We start from the raw sequence: 12515 nt of genomic DNA, 5'->3' as shown, positions 1-12515 counted from the left end.
GTGGCTTGGCACAGGTGTCGAATCTTCGACTGGAAACATATTTGCGTATGGCGTTCGAATTATGGCAGGGCATGCGAGCTTATACTTTATCAAATCTAAGCAACGCACTCTGTAGGATTTACAGCGACGGTCACCGTCGGCAGGAACCGGCAACATCGGTAGATATCTAAACAACCAGAGGAGTAAGCCCATAGCAGCTATCACTCTAAATATAAGCCTAGAACGCCGGGATCTTCAAAAAATATTGGCGAGATGTAGTGGTGAATATTCAAGATGCATTATAAAGGTCGTAGACGACCCTACGTATCTGGCACGTTCAAACATATCAACGCATACTAAAAAAAAAATGTTACACGCAGAATCTCCTGTGGGCGTTATCTAAACGACGCGTAAGCATTTGCCACTAATCAGCGGCTGTTTCATCGTTGTATGCTGCTGCGTTTTGTGTAATTGCGAGAGACACCGCGAAAGAATTGTGAAACGGAGAAGCGCGGTTTCAACACTGAAATGAGACCAGCATGAGACGATGAAGAAGAGTGGAGTTATAGTAGCAATATTCACTCATGCTATATGATGGTGCGTTGAAATGATGCCGCTGCTTCGTGGAAGATGAGTACTGACCGATGTGTGCTGTATAGTAGATGACGTAATTGAACAGTGTCATGCTTGGTAGACCTCCTACAAAGACGTGGTCGATAACGCTGCCTCCTCTCGAGGCGAATCATTATCAACCATGATCAACCGTACTCCGGCGGCGGCTGCATTTGGCGGGGCCGCGCAGGTCCTATCTTGAAAGTGATCTGCGATGCGGACAGTGTGCGCCGAGTGCTGATTGCTTCCTGAGAGCTCTGTTCTCGCCGCTTAGTTCGCTTTGAAGCGAGAGGCAGCACAAAGGTCAATTCGCTAACTGGTGCGGGCCCTATCTTTAAAGCGATCGTCTTTCGTGACGGACGGACGGGTTTCCTCGTTCGGTACGCATAGAAATGCTTACGCATTTGAAAAATCGCAGAGGCTGTTTATTTTGCGGTGTATTCCTTCTCTGTTTTTGACTGTAAAACCTCTTTGACCTCTTCGCAACAACCCTCTGAATCGCCTGAGTTTCCTTTCTCGATTAGATTAGTCGCAGATGCGTTTTGATGCATGCGTTTATTTATGCGTGCGGTGAACAGGGACGCTATAACGTAAAATGATTCCAAACTGTTTTGATTCCAAACTCCTCATGTCAAATTTACGTAACCACCGACGCAAGCATCCGGCGGTGACCGACAGCGTTGTCTGAACAACCCAATCAAACACTCTCTTCGTTTATAGGAAGTCACTTTTGTGCGATTTCAAAACCAATAACCTTGTCTCACTCAGCGCTTTTCTTATCTAATTGGCTGACAAGAGGCGAGGAGCACGCTCTAGTGGAGAGGGTTTCGATGGGGCCGAGCCAGCACAGTGAAAATAGATATCCGCATGAAAAGGATGGTGCCGGCTTCTCCGATTGGTCCGCTTCGCCTTACTTAGCTTGCGGTGGCTGGTCGAAAATTGCGGCGGCGTGCAACGGAAGGATAAGAATGCCGCTTAAACGGATCCTCAGCAAGGAAAAGTTGGCAGAGCGATGTCGTATGCATGCCGAATGGGCGCGATAACGCTTTACTGCCCCGCGAAAAGGTTTATAGTGCGCAAATAAATACATGCTCACCGACAGGTGCGTGTATAGCGAGGGCCTGAGCGATCGGCGGGCAGCCATCTTCTATTTCTTTCGGAACGGGGCAGTCTGTGGCAATTCAGAAAATTTTTTAATTTTGTTCGGCATAATTATGCATTTTTTTCGCCTACACGTCATTTTGACGTGGTGAGTTTTCGCGGTTTTGTGAGGTCGCGTGACAGGCGAAGTGGGCGTAGCCAGAAAACATTGGACCAAGAGCAGAGGGCTAATGGTGAAAAGGCGTCGAATCAGGAATGATTATTTTTCCTTTGTGCGGTTTAATCATGCATCATATTCAGTGTGTACACGTTATATCAGATGGGAGCTATCGTGGTTTTCGTGACGTCGCGTGGCAGACAGGCGAAGTTGGGAGAGGCCCGAAAATGTTTTGACCAATCGTGGAAGCTGGTTGCAGAAATTGAAAGCAAAACAGTCTGGAATCATTTTACGTTATAGCGCCCCAGGTGTGGCAGAAGAATGCCAGAAAATAACAATACCAAGCCGCTTCATCAATGTGGGTTCGCTGCCCTCCATAGAAAGCACGCGAATGGTCTCCCGTCTGATTTGTCCTTTATGCGTGGAAAGCGTGCACATCATGGAAATATTGGTAGAAGCACTCGCCCCCCTTTCCCCATAATGGTTGTCGATAAACGCAACAGGTTACAACTACCGCGATGGGCATAGAAACATATCTAGTTTATTGCGAAGTCTCGCGAAGTAACTGGAGAAAATACCGATGAAAGGCGAGCCTTATAGTCCCTGACTCATTTAAAAAGAGGAGGCTGTCGAAAATTTAAATACATTTTCTTTTGGACGGATTTCATGAGAATTATTTCCAGCCCTAGGGGTCTTAAAGAGAGACTAAAGAGATACTTAATCAGTTTAGAGTGACAAAATATTGTTTCAAAACCGTATTTTCGGCAATTCCTTGGTAACAGGTTCGTTAATAAAACAATAAACGAAGACTGAACCTCCCATTTTTATTGTTTTACTTTAAACAGTCCAAAATGTTCGCCTAAAGAAAGGCGTAGAGGTCAGGCAAAGCGCTTTCTGTACTTTACCTCATTATGCTGTCGAATCGCCCGCCAACACCCTACTGTCGTCAAGTCTGTGTGAGGTAAGTGATGTCATATTCAACGTTATTCAGGAAAAGTTCTCTAAACGTGCTAAGTTTAGTGTTTGGCTCCTGGTTTCTTTGGAATACAATGTAGTCCCACCTGTATACGGACAAAGAACTGACTAGTCTTGAGTGGACCCTGTCCGAATCCATGACGTCATGATCACCTGGTGCGGGGAACTCGAGGCAGCGTCGCCCCCCGCATATCCTGTTTGCGTCTTTTCGGGCTTACAAAGTTGCCTCTCGCAGAAATAGTGGCTTACTCGCAGCATCCGCCTACTCCGACTGCAGCTGCTTACGGCACAGCCGTGTGGCCGCCGTGTGTTTAAAGCGATCTGCGACTTGGACAAAGTACGCCGAGTGCCGGTAGCTTCGTAAGCGCTGTGCTTTCGTCATTTAGTTCGCGTTGAAGCGAGAAACAGCACGAAAGTCAACTCGCTCGCTGCTGCTGCCACGCTTCCCGATTCCAGCGTTTTGACAGCGAGCTTCCGCGGTCATCGATCGAGCGACATGTTTACCTGTGCGCGCGTGACACCGTGCTAAATAATTTAGTTAGTATGCCTATATGTTTACAAGCTTATGCGGCCGATAAAGCTAATATTCTTACTTCGTATAACTGTCCGCTAATTTGCTATCGCAATCGGTGCTTCGCCTTTCGGGCGAAACTGCTAAAATAAATCGGCGATGAAACACTTTATCTAAATGCGTCCCGCCCCACCCCGCCACCGTTACGGCACCGGTTTCCGTTGGAGGAAAGCGTTCTTTCATCTTTTTTCTTTACAAAAATGGGACGACAGTGACTTTGACCGCCGGCGACATTGCGAACATCGGCCAAGGTCACAGGCGCCCTATACGTTTGGGGAGAAACTGCAGCGGTGACGTGACGGTGACGGGACGGGTGAGCAACTTATACGGAAAGGCCCGTCTATAGCGTACCTGTGCTGCGGCGTCCGCAGTGCTTCGTGGCCCGCAGGGACATTTGAAAAGGACTTGCACGTGGGAGTGCAGCTGGAAACTTGTCGGAACCGCGCAGGTAACACACACGGGCCATTCGTTTGGCCGATCGACGGGGGACAGTCGTTCGGCCGCCTTCCCGATCTCCCTGTGTGTGCAGGCGGACTTTGGTTTCCGGGAGGCCTTTCGCACCACACGCTTTCACCATTTGGCACTTTCCAGCTGTGGTGTCCAGCTCAGTCAGTACGGCAAACTAGCTGGGTGCACGAAAAAGTAGAACAAAAGGCTGTTGCTCTGCTGGTTCCCTAACGCGCAGTTTTTGAGATACGCCTAGATAACGCCGAAAAACATTTTATCATGTGACGACTGCTTTTATACGATCGGATGACAATAAAATTTTATATGGGACTTTCCAGCACAGCTGCACTTCTAAACTGGAACCACGAAACCGAAACTGACTTCTGATAAGTACGACACAACAGCCAGCTTAAAGAAAAATGCACCGGCTGTTGAGATGTTTTCGGATGAAATAAAGTAGGCAAAACTACATTTCAGAAATACGCCATGTGCTTACGACCAGGGTGAAGGCAAGATGCCTGTTCTGTCTACAAATCACGCGTCAGAAACTACATTGGCTGGTAGCTTGCCACGTGTTTCCTATACTAAGCAGGGTTCGCCGATTCCCTCATTACGAGGCTATTTATCATCGACACAGTTTCTAAAAAAATTGACCTACTTCATTTTTAGTGTGGCAACACACATTACATTATCTAGAGCATAGAAGTTGAAGCTGCGAGCTGTGTTTGCGGTCAGTGAAAGAAAAACAGGCCCTCAATGGCTCAGTTCCTTCTAGGACTGACTCAATGCGTACAAACCACGGTGGTACAAACCAAACGGTTCTAAGCGAACGGGTTTGAAGGCTCCTATAGGATGTTTAGTTTAGGACAGAGGGTGAGCCTATATAACGGCAAGCAACCTATTGGTGTGAAGTCGAGGAACTGTGCATGGAAAATGTCTCTTACCCAACGGCGTCGACTCGCAGGCACCGACGATCACGAAACGCTGGCAGCAGTGCACGCGTCAATTGCACGGGCTGGCCTGCTATATACTCGCGCCGTTTACGCTCGCGTTCGGACGTCGTCGTCGGCTTCTCTTGAGCAATGAGATCTTAAATGAATAAAATACGATGACATGGGTTGATATCAGAGCATTCTTGCAATAAAGCGTGTTTTTGAAAACGTGCGTGAAATGCCAATCCACAAAGGAAAAAAACAAAAACAAAAACCAAGCAATGCACATAACGTTATCCGACGCAGAACTGTAGGCCGTGAGTAAATCATCAAATTCAAATATTCAAGATCGCTAGTGGCAAGTGGCTGTGACATAGTATCAAATCGATACGCTTTAAGTAATGTAATTTTAGGTTTGATGCCAGGTATACAAACTCGAACTTCGTTATTTTGAGTAACACTGTCTGTACGCCCAGCTCGAATTGACACACCCGTACAGCATACTTCGAATATGATGCCTCACATAAATAATGTGAATCACTATAGCTGATATCAGGCGGATAATTAACGCATAATAAAATGGCACAACAAAATGAGAAATATATAAGTTGAGCTTAATTAGTAACTTAGGCTAAATTATGGCAAAGCAACTACTTTTGACGCACCGGATAATCATGACGTGATGTATCCTCCTAAGACAAGGGCCCTTGTACAATAGTTTGCGCATTGCCTTCAACATTTTTTTTTAATTCACTTGGAAGTGTTTACGCGAAATATTCATTCTGGGTATGACGTACGGTGCATTTGTAACTGTAATGAAGTCGATTACTCATATTCTTGTCATCCGCTTTCGAAAGACTTGATACTCAATTGATCTAGACCTCTGTGTCATCCCAGGAGGTCGAAAGCAACCTTGATGTGAGTTTCGAAATCACTGACATTTCGTGACAATACCGGACGCGGCAGCAGCATGGCAATGTATTACACGTAGGTTCCATCTTCGTCTCTGCCTTTAAGCTATGAAAAACTGTTCTTGCCAAACAAACATAAGGAGATGAGGGAGATTGTTTTTTCTCACGTACATGGAGACGCAGGTTTTGGAGTCTAACCGTGGTATCTAAATTTAAAAAAAAATCACAGCCCTTCCACTAATGTGAAGATGAAAGCCAGTGAATCTGTGACTATGGTGGGTCTGCTGTAGTGAATATGCTACAGTGAATTTATGTATTGTCATTATTGACTATATTGAGCGTCTTCAGCATGTTCGTCAACGAGCAAGGACACCGGCGTCTTGTTTTTGTCCGGCGCGATGGCCAAGTAGTGCGTTTGCTGCGCCAAGTCCGCCCGCGATGCCGACGAGATTTCTCCCGCTCTCGGCGGCTCATACCCACATATCCTACGTGGGTGTGAGCCACACGTGATTTCTTTCTCACCTTCCTTCTTTCTTTCTCTTTTTCTACTATCGTTAATCGTGACGTAACTGACGAGCATGTGATGTTATTGATGTCATGACCTATTAGTCATGTTAGTCATAGATGCGTACCCTTCCATGCCAATTTTGGTATATACCAAACGAACGAGACGCCACAAGATTGTTGCCTACTTCCGCTGTACACGGACGCGATCTCCTAGAACCTAGTCCTTAGCAGCTTCACTGTAAAATTGTTTATAAGTTCATAACACATAACAGTAGACCTTGAGGACCGATTATATCCCATAGTTGAGTTCGGGTCTCAGGAGGGTATTGCGAAAGAATTCGACGGTCTTTAGATAGGTGTGTATGACTAAAGGACTAAAGTGGTTTTTGAAATAACCAGACTCTGTATAGGAAGCTTTGAGAAATGTTCATGTGCCAACGATCCAAATAAAAAAAAACATGCACATGCGTGATATTACGTGTATGTGGCGGCGTTATTAGGTCTCAGGCAGAAATAAGAAATAATCTTACACTTTCATTTTCTATTAGCGCCATACCAATAACAATAGAAGGAAATTTTTTGGCAACACCGGACTACACAGTTTTCAAGTGGGTGACAGAACAGGGTCTATTCTCGCCTAACAGTTTCCCACCGTTCCGCAAGTCTTAAGGCGCCCAGACATTTGACCTACTTTTCGCATGGCAAACTGGCGAATGACATTTATCCCACAGGAAACACACCGCACCCGTAAAAATTACTCCCAAGAATGAAATTCCACAAGCGTACAGGCAGTGTAGTAGACCTATTCCTCAAACAGAGCAAAAGAGCAGCATTCATATCGTCGGTTGATAAGAATTTCGCAACCTGGCAAGAATCACTGGCCCGAATAAAAAATTGTCCGCAACGTGAGTCTACTATAAGAACGATATGCCGTTGGTGTCATTCGTATAAAACGTACCAGCGTATTCTAAAATGTTTGGTTTCAGTTACGTGAAACGCCCCTATATGAGTACATTTAGGGCTTGTGTAGCCCTTTAACGGTGGCGCAAACCCATTGTGGGGAATTGACAAAAGATGGGCACATACCCCGAGGTATATATTTATTTCTTGTACCGCGCTGTTTTGAACACAAAACAGAAATCAAGTATGTACGACCAATTAGCCCCCGTCCCAGCCCTTCTAAACAGTTTTCTATCCACACATATCCCCACTGGCAAACACCCTGTTTTACCGTTCTTATCATTTGGTATGCCATGTTTTGCCATATTTTGGCATGTCTTTTTTTCATGTATTGTATCGGGCAATTATCTATCACTTCCGGGACAATTCTTTTTTTTTTGTCTTCCTTCCTTACTTTGTCTTGTTCTTTTTATAAATTATTGACTTCCACGTGTTTAGCTTTGACGTTTTCTTTGAAAGTTTCTGCTTAATTGTATTTGTATTTTTTTCTATAATCAACTATGTGTGCTTTGCCTCTGTATTTACCTTGCCCCTCCCCTCTGCTATGTAGATCTGTACCTTGAGGGTATATTAAATAAATAATAAATAAATAAATAAATAAATAAATAACACTCATAATTACACCGAGCTACGTGGAGATGAGCAAGTGGCACAATGCTTACGCATACTTAGACAACTCCCGTAGGAGTTTCTGCGAGTCTGTTTCTCCTTGAACAGCTTGGCTAAAGTTAACTGGGACACCCTGTATATTAACTATCAGCTCCCAACGCTACACAGACTCGAACTGATTGTCTTCATCATATGAGAGGAATATCTGCGACTAGGCCGTCGCGATGGTTTTCGGCGTAAAGAAATGTAAACAAACCCTTTTTTCCGAAGCAAAGGTCCTGGCAGCCTGGCCTCGCAGCTAGCTCATCAGCCGAGAAAGCCTCACGAGCTCTTATGTCGTACATGAAGGCGACAGACTTAAGCGCCCGACTGTAGACACGCTGCTTGTGTAGTGCCTATACATGACTGATCTGGACAAGTATCTTCGCTCGCTGTTTATTTTCCGTTCCCCCTTCCCACGTGTAGGATAGCAAACTGGATAAAAGATAACCTACCCGCCTTTCCTCCCTTCCCTCTCGCTCTTTTGCGTGTATTCTCGTGAAAGAAGCCCGCGAATACACGCAAAATTGCCACACAACTGACCGTTCGAGGCACTTTGCGTGTATTCGCGGGCTTCTTTCACGCTCGGAAAAACACTTTTATGTAGCACGTACTGAGCAACCGAAAGCTGTATCGGGGAGTTTCTCATGTTGCTCTACAATTTTCCCATTGACACTTTTCATCTAATTATAATAATTGAGAAGTCGATAATTAATTAAGACTAATTATCTAATTAGGCGTAATAAAAACATAATCTGACTATCTCCAAGCGACGGCAAGCAATATTACCTTGGTTCTCTCCAGCTATGTAGCATTTGCATATTTTAAAAGTTTGACTAAAGTTACGTGGGACACCCTGTATAGCGACACACCGTGTACTGCCAGCGTCGAAAAGAATTATGTATGAGGCTTATACTGCAGCGGGACTCCTGTTTCGCGCTTTCCCAAGCACACTCGGCGATGCACACACCCAGCGGCACATACTTGTAGTGGATCAAGTTAGCAAGATGTTCATTGAAGAGCGGCATACCCAGTGCATTCGTGGCGCGGCTCGCTAAAGCGTTTGCGTGAGGCGTGTTCATTGAAATCAGCGCAGCACCGAGTGGCACATACCCAGTGCTCCAAATCGGCGTCAGAGAGTTTCTTCCAACAACGGTATACCTACCCAGTTCCACATCTACAGATACATATGTCAGCCTCTAGAGAATCGAACAGCGGTACCTACCTAGTCCCGCATCTATAGAGTGACCCATGTCGGCGTGAAAAGAGCTTCGTTGAAGAGTGTCACATATGTACACATTTCCGCATACTCAGTAACCCTAGTTTGTTGGACGGTTGGTTTTGAACCCTGTTCCCTCACCACAGCATGCCGATGCCCTACCCATTCGACCATGGACTACCGAGTGACCCAGGTAGACGGGAAAAGGGTTACACATACACACGTAGCTAGCTCCCGGAAAGTGCGTCAAGTACCTCAATAATGCTAACGCATTCACAGCTTTCTGCCTGGTTCTTCGCTCTTTCCGACTGCACCACTTCCCCATGTGTGCCGGTTAGCGCGGCCTCGTTCCTTGCTTCTCCTCAGGCTGCGTCGGCGACAGTACACTCGTCGCGCGTTTCTCAAGGAAACCTGATTTACGAGTTATACTTAGAACTAGGCTACGGCGGAAAGCAGTCTCTCAAAATTGCGAATGCTTTCATTAATCACGGCAACATGCATTCAAGTCTCGCCTCCATTCAAGGAGAGTCCTGATTCTGTCAGCAAAAGTAAAGAAAAAGGCCGCTCAGTTCATCGGTTCTTTCTAAAACTTCGTGCGCACAAATCCAAACGGTGTCGAAGCTAAGGGGTTTTAAGCCTCCTAAGATGTGATACTTTTGGGGGGAAATGGAACGGTTATCCATGTTATAAGAGGGCACGGCACTCGGCCTGTAAACAGCATGCCTAAGCCGCTACTGCTGCTTTTGCAGGTCTTGCCGTGTTTTTTTCGCTCTGGCTTCTTCAAGCGACTCCGACCGGTCTCCACACTTGCCGCCACATCTCGCAGACAGAACTATTGCCTACGAATTGGTAATCATCTGCCTCGTGGAGTGACGTCATCGGTACCAACAGTACTAAAGGACCATCGAGACACGGGCCACTTCAGAGGGCACGGCACTCTGCCTGTGGACAGCATGCCTAAGCCTCTACTGCTGCTATTACAGGTTCGTCTTCGATATGAAGTTCCGTCTTTCCGTAGTGACAACCGTTTTCTGTTAGTCCTGCCGTGCCCTCGTAGATTTTGCCAGATTGTTCTTGATTGTTGGTCAATGGTGTTACTGCTCATAGTGTCGGGTGATAATGAAGGAAACCCTGGGCCCAACTGTTGCAAATGATACTAGATAACCAGGCCAAGGCTGATAGTTGTTTGAATGACATTAAGGCTCAGATTTGCGAACTGAATGCAAAGACAGAAAGGGTATCCAGGGCACTAGAAGTTATCCAGGAATTGAAAACCAAAATAGATTCTCTTGAAACCACTGTGCGGTTACAAGCCAAAAAACTGGTAGAATACGAAAACAGAAGCAGACGCAACATATCTTCTCGTGTTTGGTATCAAAGAAAGTGCCTCTGAAACAGTCACTGACTTGAAAGAAGCCGTCATGAAAAAGGTATTTCAGGACAAGTTCGGCGTTGAGATAAAGACGTTAGAAAGAATGCATCGCCTATGCAGGATTAAAAAAGGGAAAAGTTGACCAGTTAATATGCGATTCTATGAGTATTAGGAAAAGGAGCACGTGATGAAAAACTGCTATAAACTGAAGGGATTCTACTACTCGGTCAGCAATGAATATGCACCAGAAACAGTGGAAATCCGAAAGCAATTATGGGAAAGTGCTGCATCGGAAAGAGCTAATGGGGTGAAGTTTCCCTGAGCCATGAAAAACTGAAAATAAAAGACAAGTGTTACATTTGGGACCAAACTCGAGGAGAGCGCCGGGAGATACCGCAAAGCGGGGACAAAACTGCCCCAAACATGCACGGCTTCTCTGTAGCTACTGCGCGGGAGAGTGCTTCTAATTCTGAGCAGCACTACACCTGCTTTTGTTGAATGCACGGAGTGTTGCAAATAAAATCGCACAACTTGAATCTATATTACTCTCTCATAGCCCACACGTACTTATTATTGCAGAAACGTGGTTAAATAGTTCAGTTCCCAATGACTGTGTTGTTCCTTCAGGGTATAAAATGTTCAGATGGGATAGGGGCTCAAGATGTGGGGGCGTAGCTGTAGTTGTGAAATCATCAGTTAGGGCCGAAAGAATAGACTGTGGCTTTTCAGAAGCAGTATGGTGCAAAATATCTTTAAATGGCGTTGCGTTATAGTGGGAGGCATTTACAGGGCCCCTGCTACCACGCGGTTGTTCCTTGACGAAATAAACGCTTTTTTGTGTGCTCATTTGAATAATAGCACGAGGCTAATAATGACTGGAAATTTTAATTTACCGCACATAAACTGGAAAACTCTCTCGCCCGGACATACAGAAGTCTCGAGTGCTGAAAAACTCCTGGAAAATATTTTTGCCATACTTTCAGGCAAATTATTGAAGAAAATACACGAGAGACTTCATGTTCTCAGTCATTGTTAGACCTTGAGTTCTTATCCTGCAATGTTGCTGCTAGTAGGGCGTCAGTTGAACCAGAAATATCAGACCACGAAATGATATCCGTCGATATACCAATCGGTACACACAGTAGGTTTAAAACAGTAACCTGTTTTTAAACCTATAAAAGACTACGCACGGGCAAACGATACAACAATAGTAGATAACTTAAGTCTATCATTTAGTGAACTTGAACTTGTGTCATCTAGTGAGTCAGTAGAGGAATTGTGGCAGCGTTTCAAGGGAATCGTCAACCATTGCGTATATGAATTTATTCCTACCCGCATGGAAAAAGAACAAAGCAGCATAGCCCATGGACAACTCGGGAAATTATACACACAAAGCGTAGAATAAAACGGTTAGGCAAAAATAAACAAAATCCAACCCAAATATCTGATTTGCGTGCTAAACAAAAATTAGCGATAAAGGAATCCAAGCAGAAGTATTTTAACGAAACACTTCCTCGGTTCCTGAGGTCTTCTCCACAAAAATTTTGGAGGTAAAAGGGACAAGCGATAAAAAGGGACAGATAGATCAGATAAAAAAGGGATCAGATAAAGGGATCACGGAAAAGAATCAGATAGCAGACTGTTTCAGTGTGTTCTTCCAGTCAGTATTTACGAAGACGAGAACAGAGCAAGGAAACAATCAGTGTAGTGAATTAGGAGCTTGCGCAATGGGCCCACTAGAAATCACTCAAGCAGACATATTTCAGCAATTGCTTGCGCTTGACGCCAAAAAAGCAAGCGGACCAGACGGGATCCCAAGTGAATTTTTGCAGCGATATGCTGAATGGGTGTCATTTTACCTAGCAATAATCTTTAGAAAGCCCTTGGAAACCAGTTCACTGCCTCAAGATTGGCTCAGCGCTGTTGTGATTCCGGTTTTTAAATCCGGCAGTCGAAGTCAAGTTAACAACTATCGTCCAGTATCGCTCACTTCTGTGAGTTGTAAGGTTATAGAGCGTGCAATAGCAAAGCATATTTCTTTTCCTTGAGTCGAATAACTTCTATTCTTCACAACATGGATTCCGAAGTGGTTTATCCACTGTTTCGCAACTCATTGAGACGGTT

The 12515-nt window shown here is 45.1% G+C and overlaps 1 pseudogene; it reads left to right on the top strand.

The window, feature by feature from the left end:
- Nucleotides 1–9972: 9972 nt before the first annotated feature.
- LOC125943375 (uncharacterized) lies at nucleotides 9973–10889 on the top strand (annotated as a pseudogene).
- The last annotated feature ends 1626 nt before the right edge of the window (nucleotides 10890–12515 follow it).

Source organism: Dermacentor silvarum, chromosome 1 (assembly GCF_013339745.2).
Source record: "Dermacentor silvarum isolate Dsil-2018 chromosome 1, BIME_Dsil_1.4, whole genome shotgun sequence".
Classification (NCBI taxonomy): domain Eukaryota; kingdom Metazoa; phylum Arthropoda; class Arachnida; order Ixodida; family Ixodidae; genus Dermacentor; species Dermacentor silvarum.
Note: the sequence above shows the minus strand (reverse complement) of the source record. Positions and strands in the feature narration are given on the sequence as shown.